Source organism: Uranotaenia lowii, chromosome 2 (assembly GCF_029784155.1).
Source record: "Uranotaenia lowii strain MFRU-FL chromosome 2, ASM2978415v1, whole genome shotgun sequence".
Lineage (NCBI taxonomy): Eukaryota > Metazoa > Arthropoda > Insecta > Diptera > Culicidae > Uranotaenia > Uranotaenia lowii.
In genome coordinates this window covers 135,441,548-135,463,692 of record NC_073692.1, presented here as the reverse complement: position 1 = coordinate 135,463,692, position 22,145 = coordinate 135,441,548, and the positions used below count along the sequence as shown (strand labels likewise).

General features: G+C 31.6%; 1 protein-coding gene across 4 annotated transcripts in view; it reads left to right on the top strand.

The window, feature by feature from the left end:
* Nucleotides 1-5,747: 5,747 nt before the first annotated feature.
* Nucleotides 5,748-22,145, top strand: part of LOC129744217 (trissin receptor-like) — a 198,567-nt gene continuing 182,169 nt past the window's right edge. For 3 of the 4 annotated variants that reach the window (XM_055736631.1, XM_055736630.1, XM_055736628.1), the window contains exons 1-2: nt 5,748-7,089; nt 15,981-16,537. The gene's annotated coding sequence lies outside the window, so the exon portion shown is untranslated. The remainder of the gene's footprint in view (nt 7,090-15,980; nt 16,538-22,145) is intronic. The other variant, XM_055736629.1, reaches the window with a different exon arrangement.

Genomic DNA, 22,145 nt, shown 5'->3' with positions numbered 1-22,145 from the left:
TTTTTTTTCTTCAATTTTCAAGAACTTAAGCTAAATTTTGATCAATCTTACCAGTACTCGAGGTAATGACGCCGCCGGCCGGTGCAATTCTGTTCCGTTTAATCCATCTTCATGAGCAGCTTGTTTTCAATTATATATCCGTTAAAACTTCAAACTGGTTATTATTCAAAATAACATCCAGAATTTTGTTTGACGACGACGCAAAAAGAAAACAAATATTATAACGGGTCATCTTATTAAGCCTAGTCCACACTAGGCAACATGAGCTGCGATTTTTGTTATGAGACGAACTTTGTTGTCTGTTGTTGTTGTTGGAAACCTGAGACGGTCTCAGTGTCTCCCGAAGAAAATGGGAGACGCTGAGACCGTCTCGAGACGAATCGTCTCTTAGTGTGGACTAGGCTTTAAATTTCAACTTTCCATTAATTTAAAAGCTCCCCAAATTTTCTCGTCATTTTAAGAACTCTTGCGCACAAACAGAACTTTAAAAAGTTGAAAATTGTTGAATAACCTACACGGTATTCATGACAATAGCATCCACGTTTGTTTACTGAGCAACTATGTTACATATTAGAATTTCCATCTAGTAGATGTGATTTCATAATTCTTCGTAAAGATATTTTTCACGATGACTCCCAGAACATTGATAATAGCATGATCCGAAATTTTAATTAAATTGTAAATTGCAGTCATTTTTAAAACTACAAAAAAATTTCACCCTTCTAGGAAAAAGGGGTAAGTTGCAAACTTTGATTTAAGTGAAAATTCTAATGGAAACGTTTGAAAATTTATAGTCTATGGCTATGATGATTTAGAATCCAAACGTGTGTATTTTAAAAACTATTCATTTGATCGAAAATCCTGCTATGAAAGAAATAAAGGAGTTAATGTGATATTTAATGTTAAATATAAAAAAAATATCGTTGAGTACAAGAAATACTCTAACTTTATCATAAAATCTATTTTTTATCTTTACACATTTTTTCAGTAATGTATTGATCTATTATTTTTACCACAGAAGCAAAACCTTTTGCAAAATCATGATATTTTACACAAATTCACCTGTAAAACTAATTGGAATCTGGTTGGAACCTTTTCATGAGTAGGCACCTCGAAAAATTTGACCTCTAAAACTCAGTTTTCACAGAAATTTCCTTGTCTTTCAGAACAAATCTGTCACATTGCGTAAAAACCGATTGCACTGATTGCGATCTATGGAACTGCTCACTATTAGTTATTTACTTGATGTCTACTTGTCAGGTAACACTTTTTACCTGCCGGAAACGGATTTGCTGCATAGTTAAGAAGCCTGCATTCAGTTATCTTCAATAACCATAGACTTTCAGATTAAGGGTTCCACTTCGATACTTGTTTGAATTTCGTGAGCATTCTAGAGAGGCTTCTTTTAAGACTGAGTGGATTTGGGATCATTTTTGAACTTTTCCATCCCTGAGGTCTAAAAAGCTACGTTTTGGTTCAAAACTCATCCATATTTTTTTGCAGAATTTTTGATGTAACGTTTACATGAGTAAATTTGATCTTTTAGGTTTGTATGGGAAAACTGCATATTTTGTATTGAAACCACTGCTTGTGTCCAGCGAAGTATTGTATGAAAAGTATTCATGCGAAACCTCACTAGGCACCCAGCCGTGGTGTTAATTGAATTTATTGTTAGTCAATGCCAAAAGACATAACCCTGTTAAACAGCAAAGTTGGTCAGCGGAAAATTTCCTTTCGAGATTTTGTAAATTGGCACAAAAATTATTAGCAGGCTTGGTTCCATTTTTCAGTACTAAATATGCAATTTTCCCAAACGAAAATAAATAAAAAAATTTATTCATGTAAACGTACCGTAAGAATTTTGCAAAAAATTATGAATGAGTTTTGAACCAAATCGCAGCCTTTTAGTCCTCAGGGTTTGAGAAAATCATAAATGGCCTCAAATCGACTCAGTCTATTTCTTATACTTCTTAACCATTTGGTGCAAAAACATTCAGAAAACAACCAACAGTTCATGAGTTTTCGAGTCGACAATGAAGAATTTCTGAACCAATGGGCGAAATTATTTTAACCATAAGCATTGAAATTATCTATAGAAAAAAAAACACGTTAACCTAAAAATCTGAAAAAAATTGGCAAGATAGTCCTTTTCATAACCAACACAACGCTGCTAAATATTTGTATAAACGAGCTTTAGTAACGTAGCTATCACCGAAATGAAGTGTCCGGATACTACATGATCATACCCTTTTCAATGACTTGCAGTAACACTAGTTTACAAAATTTTAAAAAAATCGTAAACTTGATTAACTGACCAACCAAAAATGAAATTAAAAAAAATCTCAGTAGAATCGTTTTTGAGTTATGCTCCAAATATGAAATTTCGGAAAAATTAAAAAAGTTCTTGTACTTAGATTAAAATATCTCGGACGGCACAACAGTAATTTGAAATCCCTCTTTTACATATTGAAGGTGAATAAATTTTCTATCGATCATCTGAACACTGTTTTTGCGTTTGACCGACAGTATTGTTGATATAAGTGACTTTATGAGAGAAAAAATTATAAAAAACGCATTTTTTTAGAGAAAATTTTGCTTCAACGAAAGTTTTAGACTCAATGGTAGCATTCAAAAAATCTGATTTTCTTTTGCGCTTTAATGTCAATTTAAAACAAATATTTTAAGTGGTTGTTTATCAAAATCGATTGAAAATTAAAGAAGTTATGGCTATTTTACCATAACTGTAATTTTTGAAGTTTTTATTAATTTAACGAACCGCAGTACATTTATAACAGTATAGGAAGAATAACACATGGGAAATCTTACTCGCTCCAAGTCAAAATTATTTATTAGCTTACCAGAAGGTCACATGCCAAGATTCAGGAAGATCTGACCATAGGGAGGGGTTGCTTGGGTCTCAAACGTGAATAAAATTTTAAGGTTTTCTGCCCGGGAGGAAAAAAATACTGGTTTTTCATCAATAACTTTTTTCATCACTAGCCGATTGTTTTTTATGGTTAATTTTTTTAAAGCCTAAGTTGAGACAAATATTTCACCCGAAGACTGCAACATGATTGGACTTGAAGTAAAAAAGTTATTGCAGTTCAAAGGCCGCAAATTTTGTCCAACACGCAATGAGTAGTTTTTACTTTTTATTAAAAACTACAAAAATTACTGTTATGATAAAGTAGCAATAGCTTCTTCAATTTTCCACCGATTTCTATAAATAACCACTTGAAATATTTGTTTTAAATTGACATTCAAGCGCAAAAGCGAATCAGATTTTTTGAATGCTACCATTGAGTCTAAAACTTTCGTTGAAGCAAAATTTTCTCTAAAAAAATGCGTTTTTATAATTTTTTTCTCTCATGAAGTCACTAATATTAACAATGCTGCTGGTCAAACGCAAAAACAGTGTTCAGGTGATCGATAGAAAATTATTTCACCTTCAATATGCAAAAAAGGGATTTCAAATTTATGTTATGCCGTCCGAGATATTTAAATCTAAGTAAATGAACTTTTTTATTTTTTCCGAAATTTCAAATTTGGAGCATAACTCAAAAACGGTTCTACTGAGATTTTTTTAAATTTCATTTTTGGATTCAGCGCCCGATTTCACATTAGAAATGACCTTCAGTTTACTGAGTTCAAAAATGCTGTAAACTTGTGCACTGGTTTACAAAATTTAAAAAAAAATCGTGAAATTTATTGACCGACTTTTATTTTTAATGTAAAATCGGGCGCTGAATCCGAGAATGAAATTCAAAAAAATCTCAGTAGAACAGTTTTTGAGTTATGCTCCAAATATGAAATTTTGGGAAAATTAAAAAAGTACATGTACTTAGATAGAAATATCTCGGACTGCATAGCAGTAATTTGAAATCTCTGTTTTGCATATTAAAGATGAAAAAATTTGCTATCTGAACATCATTTTTGCGCATCATCAACAGTATTGTTGATATTAGTGGCTTTATGAAAGAAAAAATTGATGATAAGTTTTAATCGCCGATAAATTTATTCATTTAATCATGTTCATTGACACGTGCGGCGAGATGAAAATGCTAGGTAGAATTTTGTAAAGGAATGAAGAATAGGCGGATAGGCAAGCATCAGATGAGCTTCGTAGGATAAAGTTTGGATAGGTGTTGAAACTGTAAGTCTAGGGCATTTTTTATTGGAAAGCATGAAAGTGTGGTGGTACGCCTTTGCCGTACAACAGACTACTCTGTATAGGAAGTGTGATCGACTTTTGATCAACACATTCCTAAACACAGCCGGCCAGTTGGATTGTGTATTGTGAATACGCAATCGGGCAAAAACGTAGCACCACACCGACTTACATGTGCTTTCTTAGATGCGCACCCGATTCTAGCGATGATTGCAATTTTTGGGTTTCGCTTAGAGTAGTGGCTACTTGTTGATTTTTCACATTTTATCTACTCGGCGTCCCTACTTTGCGAAAATTATCTGAGCGAATCGTAATTTGTATATTCCCATTTTTATTAACCCCCATTTTTGTCAAATTATTGGTTGATGATAAGTTTTAATCGCCGATAAATTTATTCATTTAATCATGTTCGCCGCACGTGTCAATGATTTTAAAAATATGATTTTCTATTGAAAAGAAATTGGCTAGTCAATTATTAAAAAAAAATCTATAATCACACATTGTTTTATTTATCACTTGCAATCTGCCGCCGGTCGTGGCATAGAGGATAGCGTTCCAGTCTTCTAAGCCAGAGTCCATGAGATCGAATCCCGATAACGGCACATATGGTCTGGTGGTTTTGGCATTTGTAAGATGCTAGCCATAACATCCTTGAAAGAAGTACGCCTTAGAGTTAAGTAAATTAGATCTCTTCATAGAAATATGAAGTTTCACTGAGATCTTATATGTGTGAGTTCGTTTTTTAATCTGTAGACTGTAGCTGACCGTCATTTTTCATCCAAAGACCAGTCAGCATAACAACCCGACTTAGCTCAGCATGAAAAAAAACCATAACACTGCACTGTTTGGTGCAGATTGATGACTTAAACTAGGAAGATAAATATCCTATCGAAGCACGGACAAATCGATTCCTTCGTCAAAAATCCGTTCGTTCCGTATACCCTAATAATGATGAAAGTCAACAATCGTTAACGCTACCGGTACCGAATTGTATGTCTCCAACAGTTGTTTTTTGTCGTTGTAGATATGTTGATTGGGGTCTCTATCTTCTTCGGGTGGGAGACTAAGCGTTGAAATGACTTTTCTTCGGAAAATACGCATCGGTGCGACACAACAAAAAAGTATGTCTCAAGAGAGTAGTAGAGAGATTTACAAGTGCGACTTTACCCAAATACTCCGGTGCAACACGAAAGTGTTGCACCCGAAGTCGGAGATGAATCAAAACAGAGCACGATCTCGTGCATCGTGGCATATTTTTCCCACCCATCGCACCACCCACCGATTACCGACCACCTGTTCCTTCCGAGTCGTGTGTCAGTGAGATCTTAGCCTGACTAGTGAGAAAACTTAACGATGAAAGGGGGGATGATGACCGGGGAAAACCGTCTACCAGCTGTTTTGCTGCTGTCGGCAGAGATGGGGCGCGCTTTCGGAAAATCACAACTGGCAAGGGGGTTCGTTTTTCGTGAATGAAGGAAAATGGTAGTAATAGTTTTTTTATCCCCCTTCAATTTGAGGCAGGCTGAGCTGCTGCCTGGCTGGAGTCGGTTTTCAAGTTCAGTATCCGTTTGAACTTTGCCGCGAACAGTTCGCTTTCGTGGGAGCGCCCAATCGAAAAGTGCGGATTTTGAAGGACGGACCACGGATCGACGGATTGCCCTTCTAGGCTTTTGGCTTCTTTGGTGTTAAAGACTTTTCTGATCCACGCCTGGATGTATGTAGTTGTTGGTGCTTGGTGATTTTTCTTCTTCTTGTGGATGAATGTGTCTTTGGAATCTTTGGAGTTTATTTTTCTTGGCTCCTGACTTGGAAGAGCGCAGGGGCTGTCGTGAGTCGAGATTTTTGAGTGCGATTCAAGGGATCCCGAGTGCCATTTTGATAAGAGGTTGCTAGATCTAAGGGATTCCCAGGTCTGGTTTGGAGGAGTGAACTTGGTTATTTTATGCTTTCACGCGCAGGCAAACGTGTCCCGGGTGTGATATCGCTGAAAGTCGTCTTCGGAGGCCTAATTGTAGAGCACCGGGTTTTGAACTTTCCCGCCGGGAAGGTTTCTTGGAGCTTGATAGGGGTCTGTTTGTTGTTTTGGGGTTGGAGTTGAGTGGTCAACAACACTACGGTAGCGCTCAGCCTTTGGAGATGTTGTGTGATGTTGTTGGTGTTTTTCCTTAAGAAAATAAGTGAATTTGGGTCTGTTTTCCAACCCTGACCGGTTGATTTTGCGGATTGAAACCTCCACCCACAAACGGAAAGGTCTCATCGAGTTTGAAACCTTTTTTCGGCCCAGGATTGGAGCCACGATATGATTTTCCACTTGAGTGATAATGGAAAAGTGCGTAATCGTGTATTGAAACCGAGAAGTGAATCAAGCGATAAAGAGTGATTTCTCGACAAAGAAACCAAGTTGAGTGATGAAAAACGACCGAATCAAAAAATTGCTCTGTCTTTTATCGAGTGAAATTGTTTGGTGTTTTTCGCGAAAAGCTCGTCAAGTTTCCCGTTCTTCGAAATTGAATTGGTGACTTGCAAGTTTTCCTGAAGCAGTGACAAAATCCAGTCTATTGGAAAACTTTTCATCCTCGGAAAGAAGAAAAAATTTCCTTCGATCGAAACATACAATCTACAATAAAGGCGGATTTTATTACTCAGAAAAACGGCCGTCTGGAAAGTTATTCGTGAGGGCATATTTTTATGATCGTATGTCACTGTGGAAATGGAGCGCCGGAAATAGCCAAAGAAATTATTGGTCCAGCCAGTTTAACACTTCACCCACATGGCGCCGCGGCCAAATGAAATCGCCGTCTATCAGCGGAGGAGGAGCATTCATCACTAATTCAAGAGGATAATCGATTCGATTGAATGTAACCGCGCTCTCGACTTACTACTCGGAATTGGATTACTTACTCGTGAATATATGAATCGAGGTATCTATCTTTTTTTATATTAGGGCGACAACGGGTACATTGGAAAAATTTCTTTATCGAATAAGAGAAACCGACAATGTACCTGAACTGCGCCAAATTTCAATTCAATTGGATCTCATTAGGGATGCCTCAAGACGTTCAAATTTTAGATTTATAACCCTCAAAAATCACCAAAAGAGAAAAAATATAAATTTTTAAAATCGAAGTTAAGATTTTGGTGCTAAATGGCTAAGGAATGCAAAAAAAGTCGAAATATAGTCTCAACTCAACAAAAAATTTCTACCAAAAATTTATTTTGAAAGAACGACAAAAATGACTAAAAAAACAAAATCAACAAAAATGACAAAAAATGACAAAAATGACAAAAATGACAAAAATGACAAAAATGACAAAAATGACAAAAATGACAAAAATGACAAAAATAACAAAAATAACAAAAATAACAAAAATGACAAAAATGACAAAAATGACAAAAATGACAAAAATGACAAAAATGACAAAAATGACAAAAATGACAAAAATGACAAAAATGACAAAAATGACAAAAATGACAAAAATGACAAAAATGACAAAAATGACAAAAATGACAAAAATGACAAAAATGACAAAAATGACAAAAATGACAAAAATGACAAAAATGACAAAAATGACAAAAATGACAAAAATGACAAAAATGACAAAAATGACAAAAATGACAAAAATGACAAAAATGACAAAAATGACAAAAATGACAAAAATGACAAAAACGACAAAAATGACAAAAATGACAAAAATGACAAAAATGACAAAAATGACAAAAATGACAAAAATGACAAAAATGACAAAAATGACAAAAATGACAAAAATGACAAAAATGACAAAAATGACAAAAATGACAAAAATGACAAAAATGACAAAAATGACAAAAATGACAAAAATGACAAATATGACAAAAATGACAAAAATGACAAAAATGACAAAAATGACAAAAATGACAAAAATGACAAAAATGACAAAAATGACAAAAATGACAAAAATGACAAAAATGACAAAAATGACAAAAATGACAAAAATGACAAAAATGCCAAAAATGACAAAAATGACAAAAATGACAAAAATGACAAAAATGACAAAAATGACAAAAATGACAAAAATGACAAAAATGACAAAAATGACAAAAATGACAAAAATGACAAAAATGACAAAAATGACAAAAATGACAAAAATGACAAAAATGACAAAAATGACAAAAATGACAAAAATGACAAAAATGACAAAAATGACAAAAATGACAAAAATGACAAAAATGACAAAAATGACAAAAATGACAAAAATGACAAAAATGATAAAAATTATCACAATAACAAAAACTAAAAAATTACAAAAATTACAAAAATTACCAAAATAACCAAAATTACCAAAATTACGAATATTACAAAAATTACAAAAATTACCAAAATTAAGAACATTACAAAAATTACAAAAATTACAAAAATTACAAAAATTACAAAAATTACAAAAATTACAAAAATTACAAAAATTACAAAAATTACAAAAATTACAAAAATTACAAAAATTGCAAAAATTACAAAAATTACAAAAATTACAAAAATTACAAAAATTACAAAAATTACAAAAATTACAAAAATTACAAAAATTACAAAAATTACAAAAATTACAAAAATTACAAAAATTACAAAAATTACAAAAATTACAAAAATTACAAAAATTACAAAAATTACAAAAATTACAAAAATTACAAAAATTACAAAAATTACAAAAATTACAAAAATTACAAAAATTACAAAAATTACAAAAATTACAAAAATTACTAAAATTACAAAAATTACAAAAATTACAAAAATTACAAAAATTACAAAAATTACAAAAATTACAAAAATTACAAAAATTACAAAAATTACAAAAATTACAAAAATTACAAAAATTACAAAAATTACAAAAATTACAAAAATTACAAAAATTACAAAAATTACAAAAATTACAAAAATTACACAAATTACAAAAATTACAAAAATTACAAAAATTACAAAAAAAACAAAAATTACAAAAATTACAAAAATTACAAAAATTACAAAAATTACAAAAATTACAAAAATAACAAAAATCACAAAAATTACAAAAATTACAAAAATTACAAAAATTACAAAAATTACAAAAATTACAAAAATTACAAAAATTACAAAAACTACAAAAATTACAAAAATTACAAAAATTACAAAAATTACAAAAATTACAAAAATTACAAAAATTACAAAAATTACAAAAATTACAAAAATTACAAAAATTACAAAAATTACAAAAATTACAAAAATTACAAAAATTACAAAAATTACAAAAATTACAAAAATTACAAAAATTACAAAAATTACAAAAATTACAAAAATTACAAAAATTACAAAAATTACAAAAATTACAAAAATTTCAAAAATTACAAAAATTTCAAAAATTACAAAAATTACAAAAATTACAAAAATTATAAAAATTACAAAATCTACAAAAATTACAAAAATTACAAAAATTACAAAAATGATAAAAATTACAAAAATTACAAAAATTACAAAAATTACAATAATGACAAAAATTACAAAAATTACAAAAATGACAAAAATGACAAAATATACAAAAATTACAAAAATGACAAAAATTACAAAAATTACAAAAATTACAAAAATGACAAAAATTACAAAAATTACAAAAATTACAAAAATTACAAAAATTACAAAAATTACAAAAATTACAAATTTACAAATTTACATAAATTACAAAAATTAAAAAAATATCAAAAATTAAAAAAATAACAAAAATGACAAAAATGAAAAAAATGAACTATTGTCAAAAGTGACAAAAATGACAAAAATTATAAGATTGACACAAAAGTGACACAAAGGTGACACAAAAATGACACAAAAATGACAAAAAAATGACACAAAAATGACACAAAACGACAAAAAAATGACACAAAAATTACAAAAATGACACACAACAATGACACAAAAATGACAAAAATGAGACAAAAATGACGCAAAAATGATACTAAAAATGACACAGAAATGACACAGAAATGACACAAAAATGATATAAAAATGACATTAAAATGTGTGACACAAAAAATGACACAAAAATGACACAAAAATGACACAAAAATGAAACAAAAGTGATACAAATATAAAGAAGAACAACAACAAAAATGACAAATGTATGTAATAAAAAATTAACCATGAAATGACACAAAAACACTTACACATGAATTAAAAAATATTCAAAAATTACTGAAGAGCACCTTTTCTTATCCAATTCCATTTTTTAATAATTTTAAAGACCTAAAGCATTCACTCTTAAATGAACGAAGCGGGGTTTCAAAAATCAACCAATAAATAGAATTTCAATATCTTGTGAAAAAAAAAATATATATCGACTTTTGAGCTCATTAAGGAATCTCTCGATAAAATTGTCATTTTATAAATGACAATATTATACTTGATGGTGTACGGCAGAAAATCAAAAAAAAAAAAAATCATTTACATCTCTTTTTTTACTGAGCTTCTCCATTTCAGCGAAGAATTTCAATTTTCAATCTAAACTTAATTCTGTAACAAAACAATGAAAAATGATTCAGAATTCTGGAGCTTTTGGAACTCTTCTTTGACTGATGGGTCTAAAGTTTTAAGCCATCGTCCTAGATTGTAAATTTTATTGAATGAAATTATCAAAATTTGAACCTTTTGTTTCGAATAGTTAAAAACTTATAATCAATAATTTATGATTAAAGTGAAAAATTGTTTTTTAGTCCTTGAAGGACACATTTTTCCCAACTTGTTAAACAATATTGAGAAATAATTACATACAAAATAGAAATATTGAAAACATGAAACAGATTTGGCAGGCAGTGGAACAGGCAGTGAGAAGGTTAAGATTAAAAGATCATCTGTGTAAGACCGATATTAATGCCATTAAATGTTGGAAAAGTGTGGTTTTTTATGAAGTAAAATGGCCTGGCATTTGAAGAAGAGTTGAGGTGTAACCTGTAACATGTGCATTGTGTAAACGGAAGGATGTTAGGAAAAAATCAGGTTTAGAGTAGGACCTGAAAGGCTTAAATGATAGAGGAATGTATGAAATGTTGTGATCCGATGGAAAAAGTGAAAAAAATAATGGCTCCATTGATGGTTCTTGTAAATGATGGCTTACTTTCTGTGCGGTGGGCTTGATGCGGAGGAAGTGAGGTGCAAGTGAGGAAGGCAAATCAATCAGCGAATGGACTAAAGGGAGGCCAAGCAAAGATTCGAGCAGATGCAAATTTCAAAATTCCACAGCCTACTACTATGTTCGTTTTTGGGATGGTCTTAGAAATGAATGAACCAGGGGCTTTCTGTTCGATCTGGTGGCGTTTTCAAAGAGTGTGCTCGCAAATTGGGAGAATTCGAGCAGTGTGACGTGCGCTGAAAAAAAAAGTTCTAGTGAAATGGCGATTATTGAGAAATCGATCCACTTAGATGTGTGGGTGTAATGAACGCGGCTGAAGAAAAAGGAGTTAAGTCATGCTGAATTCGTTTGACAAAATATCCTAAATATGACTTCGATGTGTTTTCTTGAATTAAGACATTTTTAGTGTTTTTGGTGGATTACTTATATTGAAACAATTAGCGTAAATTGTTAATTTTGGCATGGGTTTTTTCGTTTTTGCTTAGCGTGAAATTAAATAAAGGTAAGAGAAGCTGTTTTTGCTGCACAGCAGGAAGAAAGTAGGTGTCCGCGATGTGAAGGTCAACCGCTTAAAAGTAGATACGCACGTTTAAATCCTTTGTTGTTTAATAAAACTTGCGGAAGGAACTTAATGAAAACAAAGACAGAATACGATTGATTAAAAATAAAAATCGTTGAGTGAAAAATGACTGGGGAAGGAAAAGGGTGGGTGATTATTTCGTTGGTAAAGTTCAATGAATTTGGTTTTACATACTGAATTATTACCACCTGGAACCATGGACTGTCATGTGAAAATCGATTAATCATAAAGACTGTAAAGACATGAAAAAATAGTCGGTAAACGAAATTGAGGGTAAAACAGCAGGTAAGATTTGAGTTGTTTTGAAAGATAAGACGACAGTTTTATTAAAAGGTAAGATGGTCATTATATAACACTTTTCTCGCTAAATGTAAAAATATAAGATCGATCAATCAATTGCCAATTGGGCAGGTATCTAATCGTATGCGTAATACCTGTCGTAAATTAATGACACTCAAAATATTATTGATTTTAAAACAGTTACGTAAGTGATTGACTCGTTCATCCAAATAACTCATACACTTACACGCTAAGCATTCACTACATAACAGTTCACACGAAGCCATGGTGTCGGGTATGTGGTTAATTGCGTGCACCCATGGTGGATTACCTACATACATACATACATACTTCAAAAATTGTTTATTTTAGATCAGATGGAAATAAATATGGCTATGATACTGGTTAAGGTCGGTTACAGCTAAAGGTAAGCTTAGTGTGTCTTGAGGTAAGTTGGGTATAAAGGTGAGATTATGCTGTTGTATAACTATTTCATTTATTGATCATATGATATAAGAACGTTCAATCAGTTGCCAGCTGGGCAGGTATCTACACGTATGCGGAATACCTGTCGAAGATTCATAGCACTGAAAATGTTATGAATTTTATACGGTTGCGAAACTGTTTGCTCGTTCTACAAATAAGACATACACATACACGAAATTCATTCATTACATGACAGTTCACACGAAGCCATGGTGTCGGGTATGTGCTAATTTGCATTGAAGATTGGCCGAACTTATAATCTAAAGAATGCAATTTAGTGCATACGTTGGCGAAACTGCGGTGAATCCGTGCACCCATGGTGGATTATCTACATACATACATACATACAAAATAGAAATATTGAAAACAAAGGTTTAGAATGAATGTTCAACTTTCTGGATGGCTGCGAGTAATGTTTAGTTCTGAGAAATAGTTACATAAGGTTTCTTTTTGTTTTTTTTTTCAATTTTACGAGAATCCAGAAATTTGACAAAATTTCATGGAAATGGCAAACAAAAATGAAATGCACTGTCTCCATATAGGGCTTGTGATATAGCTCAGTGGGCAAGTCTGTTGTCTCCTGAGCCGATGTCCGTGAGTTCGAGCCCAAGAGCAAACATCGAACACAGTTGTACCAGATAAGTTTTTCAATAACGATCTGCCAACTGCACCGTTGATAAAGTCGCGAATGCCATAAAGATGGTAAAACGACTATAATCGAAACAAAAAAAAAAAAACTGTCTCCATAGAAGTTGTAAATAAACGAAGGACTTGATATCAAAAACTTTAAAACGCCCTCTTGTGATGTCAACAATATTTCCACTAAGTTTTCAAAACATTTTATAATTACATTTATTTTCAAAACATTGTATCTTTGAAACTGAAAAATTTAAACAAAATCTGGATCCTTCATTGAATAAAAGATAATAAAAAAGATTCAAAATCAGTTTTTGGTTTATAAGTTGGTTTATTAGTTTATCAGCTATCAATAAATGATCGCAGTAAAATTGGTAGCTTTCAAATTTTTCTGACCCATAGTATCAAAACTAGGGGTGATAGACAAAATCTGACGAAGTACAATTCGAATTCATGACGCCAAAATCTATAATGCCATTCTTTAATGTAGTCTATATCAATACCAATTGGAAAAGTCTTTTTTGTCAAATCTTAAACTTGATTTTCTATTACTTTTAATTAAAATACTCCTTGTGCGAATTATCTGGCAACAATTTTGACGATATCATGTGTAAATCCAGCCCAGTTAGTCTTTCGAGCGATTGCCCGAGAAAATAGTCGACTGATAACGGGATAGTTTAATTACATTAGTTCAGAGCATTTTTGAACTAAGTAAACCAAAGATAATTTTTAATGTAAAATCGGTCATTGTATTTTTTATTTAGCAAAATGTCTCAAAATCTCTGTCACTCTGAAGGCTCAATGCAACCTGTCAGGTATTGCCACTTGGCATATGACCTTCTGAAAAGCCAATGATCATTTAAACCATAAGCGAGTAAGAATTAATGTTTAAGTTTTATTTTAAGATTTACACAAAAAAAACGAAGTTTATACCTTCATTCTAAAGTTTTTTAATTTAACTAATGTTTCGCAGATAAAACATTAACGGAAAAAAGGGATGCTGACCTTCCAATGTTTAAAATGTCTGTATATTATTTGTTGTTTTATATAAAAAAATCTTAAATTTAATATTGTTAACCATTCAAAACCTCACCCTGTCTACAGACGGAGTTGAGGTAAATCAACCTTAACCAAAGCCAATTTTTACTTTGCTTTACTCAATGTTTCAAAATATGTTAATCTAACAATCCATACTATACCATATTTGACAAGCAATTGTAAAAAGCTACATCCAAGAAAAGTTTTGAACGTGAGAAAACTGAAAAGAGACTGTTTTGAGCCTTTTTTTGAGACTTTTTTATGGCGTTAAAATCCTAGATCCATGTGTTTTTTTAATCATAAATAGCTATTGACAGTTAGGTCTAAAATTGACCACCACTCTGGTATTTTTCAAAGAAAAAAAGATCTTTTATAAGGAAGTAAAAACGAATAATAGATCAAGGTTGCCGAAAAAATTCTGTGTTTAGGCGAAAAAAAATTTTGACTTTCGGTGAACTTACCCAAAAACTCTGTGACGGTTTTCCGTGATACTTTTTTCAGTAATTTCATTCAAAAGTCATGTCAAATTGCATTTTTATATTTTCTCAAAAAAGAAATCAAATAACATTACTAATTTATTCACATTTTTCCAATTGAAAGGTAACTATCCAAAATTTATATTGGCATCAAAAATTAAATTTTAAATCGTCCACAATTTCTGAATTATGTGAAATCTATGAATATTTCTAAAACTCTGTGTTTTGTGACACAGATTCTGTGATGAAAATTGGTTCGAAAATCTTTGAAATTATAAATTTTTCTGTGATTTTGGCAACCTAGTAATAGACCCCGTCTAATGTGGGCTAAGGAAAATCGTAAACAAATCGACAAATATGTTCAATATTTGCAACTGAAAAAGTCATTAAATTATATATTAAGCCCATGTAATTCTGCCATTTTTAAAAAAATAGTAAATATATTTTCTTAACGATACATTTTTTCGAAGAACTTAATTGGTATTTTTTAATAAAACTCTTTGAATTTTCAGCGAAAAAAAATTGAGGTTTTGAAGGTTCAACATGAAATAAAAGTACCAATGTTATTTCAAATCAGTTATGTTTGAAAATGTGGAATAAATTAAATTTAAATGGAAAAAGTTTTCTTTTGTCCGTAAAATTTAAAAAAAGGTCTTCTGGCCCTTCCGATTTTTTATTGATGAAAAGTTTGTTGTATAGAGGAGAGTCTCTTCTATAATGTAAACATTTTTAAGAAGTGCCGAAGTTTTGTTTTGGATTCGTACTAAAAAAGACACTCTGATCTAAAATTTTAAGTCAAATAATAAAACATACAAAAATTTATCTATTTTTACCCCTGGTGGTGGAAAATAAACGTATCAAACTGGGAAAGTTCAAGAAATCGTTTGGATCCTAAAAAATGACTATCGGTCAAAAAAAAATAAAACTTGACGATTTACGCTCTATTGTTTGCCTTTTTAAGTCTTTGGTATCAAAATGAAAACTTACATTTTTGAGTGTCAAAACTTGAAACTTTGAACATTTTGAGGTTAAAAATGCCTTTCCATTCCAACTGAGCTAAAATTTGGCACAAGCCTCTTTATTGGGCCAATCAATAAAATGTTAACCACACATCCACATCAGTTTTCTTTTAATTTAATATGATCACTTTCGCTGCCACCCTACTTTACTAAATAACCGTTAACCAAATGTAGCTAGCTACCTTTGCATGTGATGTATGTGCTCAATTACTCGGGAATCCAAAGTGAAGAAAAAAGGAAGCGGGTTCTGTGAAAATTGAATCTATACCCAGCACACCACACACGCCGATTTGTGCAAACCACTCCACTCCAAATTGAAGCATCAATCAGCGAGTCCCTTGAAAGGGTGCACCCAAAGCGCGCTATAAAATCATGCAGCTCCCGGAGTGATTAAGTGAACCGAGTGAGTGTGTCTCTAAGTGCATCAAGCACAGCGGCACCTTGCTTCTTCTATATCTACTAGTTAGATCCGTAGCGAATTTGTGTAGAGATATACTATAGTAGTGTGGCAGCAGATGGAACCGATTTATCTACGACGGTGCACATTCTTAATCTGCTCCAGATGGTCGAAACTGCAACTGCATCTAGAGGACGCCGTTGATGAGAACATACCGAAAAAACAACGAAACGTTTGCCTCTGTCTACACTGGGGTGTGGGAAAAACTTTTATGCGCACATACTAAAATCTGCAGCAGATGCAGCATCTAGCAACGAGCAGCAGGTCTAGAGAGGTAAGTGTCCAAGGGTGGCGTTTACGAGTTGCGAAATTATTCGGGAACATCTCATCACTCACCCGGACCGGGTTCGGGAGTATTTCTTAATGGTTGAAGGTGCTTCATTTATGCAATTTTATGACCGGGCCATTCTTAATCCGAAAGTTTTTTTCTTTCGGATTGCGGCGTTAGTCAGTTAAAAGTTGTAAAGTTGCACTTTTTCCATTAACCTCTCAGGAAAATGTCTCGTAGATTTTAAACCGAGCTGAGTGTGCCTTATTTTAACATATAATAACCTTCTTTTTGGTAGCTAGCCTACAAAGTCGTATGGTCTTCAAAGCATTTATGTCAAATCATTGAAAAGATATTTCACTCAAGTTTATAGATCAATCCGTATACAACTGTTCCAGAGAAAACGGGAAAAGTGATTTTTGACGATTAACTATAATAGAACTTATAAAAAATTCAAATAGGGGAGATAAGGGTATAATGGCCTTCTTAAGGAAAATCCTAACTTAACCATACAAAACACTTATACTCAATACGTGAGTTGCATCACTGTTACGTGTTCAGATGCTAATGATAATCATTTTGTATTCGGCTGGAAATTTAAAAAGTTGGTGGTATCTTATGTTCATTATTTAATTTATCGGCTTCATCTTTTCACCGACACCCTTTTGAGTAGGAACATCTTAAGATAATGAAGAAATGAAAGATAATGAAATTTATTAAAAATTTGATATTTGATGATAATGTTTCTAAATAAATCTTACCCGCTCATTTTCACCATCTTCCATTTCTTCTAACTTTCTATACATCTATAAAAATTTCATGATCTTTAGATTTCCCTGCTAAAAAGGACATCACTTTTCACCGACAAATTCAATAACCAACATACAGTACCGTTCATGATTGTATAGAAATTGGAAGCACGCGCACTAACACTTCGACTTTGAACTTCCATAACTTTTTACTCTGATGATATTTTTTGATCAAATTTTTTGCATTAGATAGATCAACTATCACACTATTATACCACAAAATTTCATAATTCTATAGAAATCGCATTTCTAAGTTCATGCCTGAAATATTTCACCTCGCGTAACTTTTGATCTCATCGATAGAATCTTTCGAAAAAATCAGACATGCTAGCTTTATTTTTCAACAATCACTCTGCAAAATTTCAATAAAAAATGTAGCGTAGCTTCTGAGATATTGCTGTTTGAATGAGAAAAGTCCAAAAAGTCCGATTTTCGTAGAATTACTGTATCTCAGGCCACACAAACCCCAGAATGCTCAAGTTTTGTGGTATTATAGTGTGATAATTGTTCTATCTAACGCAAAAAATTTGATCAAAAAATATCATTAGAGTAAAAAGTTATGGAAGTTCAAAGTCGAAGTGACAATGCGACCAATTTCTATACAATTATGAACGGTACTGTAGATTACGGTCGAGGCCATGCAAGGGGGGGGGGGTTTAGGGGTTTATCACATGGAGATTTTTTCCAAGTGAAATTTCAAGAAATGAAAAGGTGTTTCATAATAAATGTTAGCAGACATGTCAAAAAATTACCCTAAATTTTTACATCAATTACATTTACATTAATACATTGAAATACACAATAATTACAATTTATTATTTAATTTTAATAAAACCAATTTTTAAGACGAGATAAGGCTGGAGTGATAAGGCCTGAGACATTTCATTCAATGAATTGAAGCTTATGTTTACAATTTAATAAACCTTTTGAAATGAAACTCAAATCTGTGTGTCATATCTCGTCTTAAAAATTGGTTTTATTAAGAAATGTATCTAAGCAAGTTCATCCATAATTTTATTATCAATCACTTATAAAAATCGTTTATATCCAAGGCTGGTAATTTTCAGTCATTTCAGTTCGATCCTGACCAACGTTTAGTAGTCAGTGTCATCGAAAGAATATCAAAGTCGTCCACGAATTGAATAACCAAGCTACAAATTTAAGTAACAAATTTCATGTTGATATGAACTATTCTTCAAGAAACCAATTTCAGCCCCAATTTTATTTTGTATTTCTTGTATTTCTCAATCCTTAACTCCTAATTCAAAAGGATTTTGATAAATTCCACATAGCTACAAAGTTTAAATTTGTTGAGGTGAAATTATTTCAAGAGTTTATTTTGAATTACTTTTGTGCTCTGAAAATTTCGAAAATAGGTTTAAAATTATTTAAGGAAATTCTGCATTTTTTTTTGACAAAAATGCTTTCATTTGAACATTGAAAAAAAATTTCAAATAAAGGTTCGAAAGCTGAAATTTCATAATTCATTTAGTTATTTTAAAGCAATTTAAGATGAGGAAATAAAAAAAAAAGTTGTGTATGATCGAATAGTTCCTATGTGTAGGATTATCTAATGTTAGTCTCTATCGCATTAGAAAAAAAGGACAAAATGTTTTTCACAACTCTTTTTTTGGCATAAGAATACTTTGCAGGAAGGAAAAACGTATTTTAAGTTCTGAATGTGTATAAAGACACCAAAATATAGGTTGCCCAAGATACTCCACAGAATGTGGCCCACGATTCCCCACAAGCTATGATTTGCAAATTGTTTGCGTTTGTGTGACTTATTGATGTTTCATCAAAAATTCCTTTTCCTTGTGAAAGACAATGACAAAACTAAGATCATAAGCGTATGAGCATATTTTAATAATGTAGGTTAGGTCTCCCACTGATGAAATTTTCGGGTGCTTGTTTAAATATGTAAGTACATTTTTCTAAGAACATAAGAAGCATATGATACGAACATAAGTAAAAAACATATAGAAAAACATGCTTACGCAAAGCGACGACGATGAGAGTTAAATTGAGATTTTTATCTTAACACAGAGCTGAGATATTTAGAGTGACCCACGTTTCCCCACTCTCCCATAATATTTTAAATGAATCATGATTTTTTAATTAATCTTTAAAAAGTTAAAAAAAAATCGAAGTTGCAACTTTGAATTTTATTTTAATGCGCAATCTAAATTTAATTAGAATTACCTTTGTGCTTTCAATACCTACAACAAAACTCGATATAATTTATTTTTATTTTTATGAGTTTCGTATTTGATCAATCAAGAAATTTCTCATTTTCAAACCTGTACTTTGTCAGTGATGCTGAATTGAACAATTTGTATACTTTATATACCGTAAACTGGGGGAACTTTGATCAGTGGGGTTACTTTAATCAACATGAAATTTTTGCAGATAATCAACATTAACAATATTTGAAAACTGTTTACTACGTTTGAAAGCCTATAAATTGAGTTACAAATAAGCTAAATTTGATTTTTATTAGAAGATTTTATATGTTACTTAAAATGTAATTTTAAAATCTTAAAATTTCTGGTTTTATGAAGGCTCACTCAAACATCTCTCCTGATCAAATTTAAGCATTTAGTGGAAATGGGTTGCTTATTGTGAAAGTTCAACTTTTTAGTGTAAGTGTTATTTTTATGGTCATTTGATGATAATTTTGGGATATTGAAAAAAACAAACGGTCATTTTTTATGAAAAAGCACGTATTGAAAAAATGGCTAAAAACCCTATCGAATGATTAAGTTTGAAGAAAACAAAACATGGAACAGTTCGACGACTTAGGGAATTTGATTAGGGTAAAATTTATTTTGTTTTTGACGTCAATAAATGTTGAGAAATGTTTATAATTTTTGCCCCTAAATGTATGCAGCAACATTGTCCATGATTTTGAAAGAAAACGTTGAAAAATTCAATTGAATCCAAACAAAAAATAACTGTTATCGATGTTTTGAGCCTTCTGAACTTAATGGCATCAAAACAATAAATTTGAAGATATGTGAAAACCATAGTGATCAAAGTTACCCCGAAACTCGAAGTCTGGTTTTGTAACAATCATTTAATTATAACCACCAATGTCGTTTTATTTAACTGCAATCAATAATCATGTTTAATACTCCTCGCCTCAGTAAGTGTTTTAAAGCTTTTAGGTATTACGAAAAAGCAACCCCTTCCAAAATATTCAAAAATGAATGAGAAAGTGATCAAAGTTCCCCCAGTTTACGGTACACTTTATATAGATATACATGACCTTTTTTTGTCTTTTATTTTGTAACTGGATGAATTTGAATATAAAAATGAAATTGGGGCTTGTGATATAGCTCAGTTGGCAAGTCTGTTGTCTCCTGAGCCGATGTCCACGAGTTCGAGCCCAAGAGCAAACATCGAACACAGTTGTACCGGATAAGTTTTTCAATAACGATCCGCCAACTGTAACGTTGATAGAGTCGCGAATGCCATAAAGATGGTAAAACAACTATAATCGAAACAAAAAAAAATGAATTTTATCTTTGAGTACCAAAGGATTTTATTTGTTCACAGGCACTCTTGAAATAAAAAAAACCTTTTTTTAAATTCAATTCCATCATCATCAATGTGTTTTTAATATATTCTCTGTAGTTCTTAATGATTTTTTTCCCCTTCTCGATAACTAACATTTCAAACTGTGAACAATTTTTTTTTTCAAATCTAAGATAATACAAAAGTGTTTTTCAATCATCCCTTGAACTAAAAATGAAGAAAATAAATGTAAATTAATAGAATAAGAATTAAATTTTTTTTTATCATTTTGTCAAACAATTTAAAATAAAAAAGGTTAATCTTCAACTGGTCTGGTATATTTAACGAATTCGTTTTTAATCTCTTTTTAAATCTGGTGTTATATTTGATATAATTTATTTCTGTGCACTGCACTGTGGTGTTTTGAAAAAATTGACTAAAAATTTCCTGTTCTGAATTAGAAGCATCAGTTTGAATAACAAAATGATTTGAAACTTTTTTTTATGATTTTTTTAATCGTATCAGTAAATTTTTTTTTTTAGAGTTTGTGTGAAGGTAAGGAGTTTAAAATGGTTTAAGACATCAATTCATGATCGATTATTTTGATTTTGACTTAACACTAAGCAAACATTTTTCGAAGCTATGATGCTTAGCATCTTAAAAACGTTAAAACCACCAACCCACAGAATGTGTACTATGTATTTCGAGACCGGGAATTGATCTCATGACCCTTGGCTTAGAAGGCTAGAACGATATTCTTTAGGCCACGTGCGGTGGCATTTTTTTACAAACAGACATACACATTATTTTGTTTTTGCTTTGTTTGATGGGTCTGCGACTCACCGTTTAGTGCAAAATGCATCGATGATGAATGGTAATTGAATTCGCCATCAGGAATCTAATTCGAGTCCTCTGATTACCTCTCCGACAACTTACCAATAGGCTAAATCGTCAGATGTATTCTAGTCAGCTGTAACTCTCTAATCAGTTGACTGCATCAAGTTGAATTCGCTGCTAAATTCAACGGCAGAAAACGCTCATTGTGTCCCGATCAATGGTGCTTATACTGCCCCAGGGGGGTTCGCATTATGCCCCTACAGTGACTGATTTCCATTTTTAAACGTTTTTATCTACTTTTTCAAGTTTCAACCAGCTAGGAAATAGACTTTTTTAGCGTCTGAACATGAAACAATGATGTAACATACATATTAAAGCTGTTTTCTATGGTTTAATAATTTTCCTTCTTATTTATTTATTGATAGATCCTAGGCTTCAGCCTTTTATCTTGA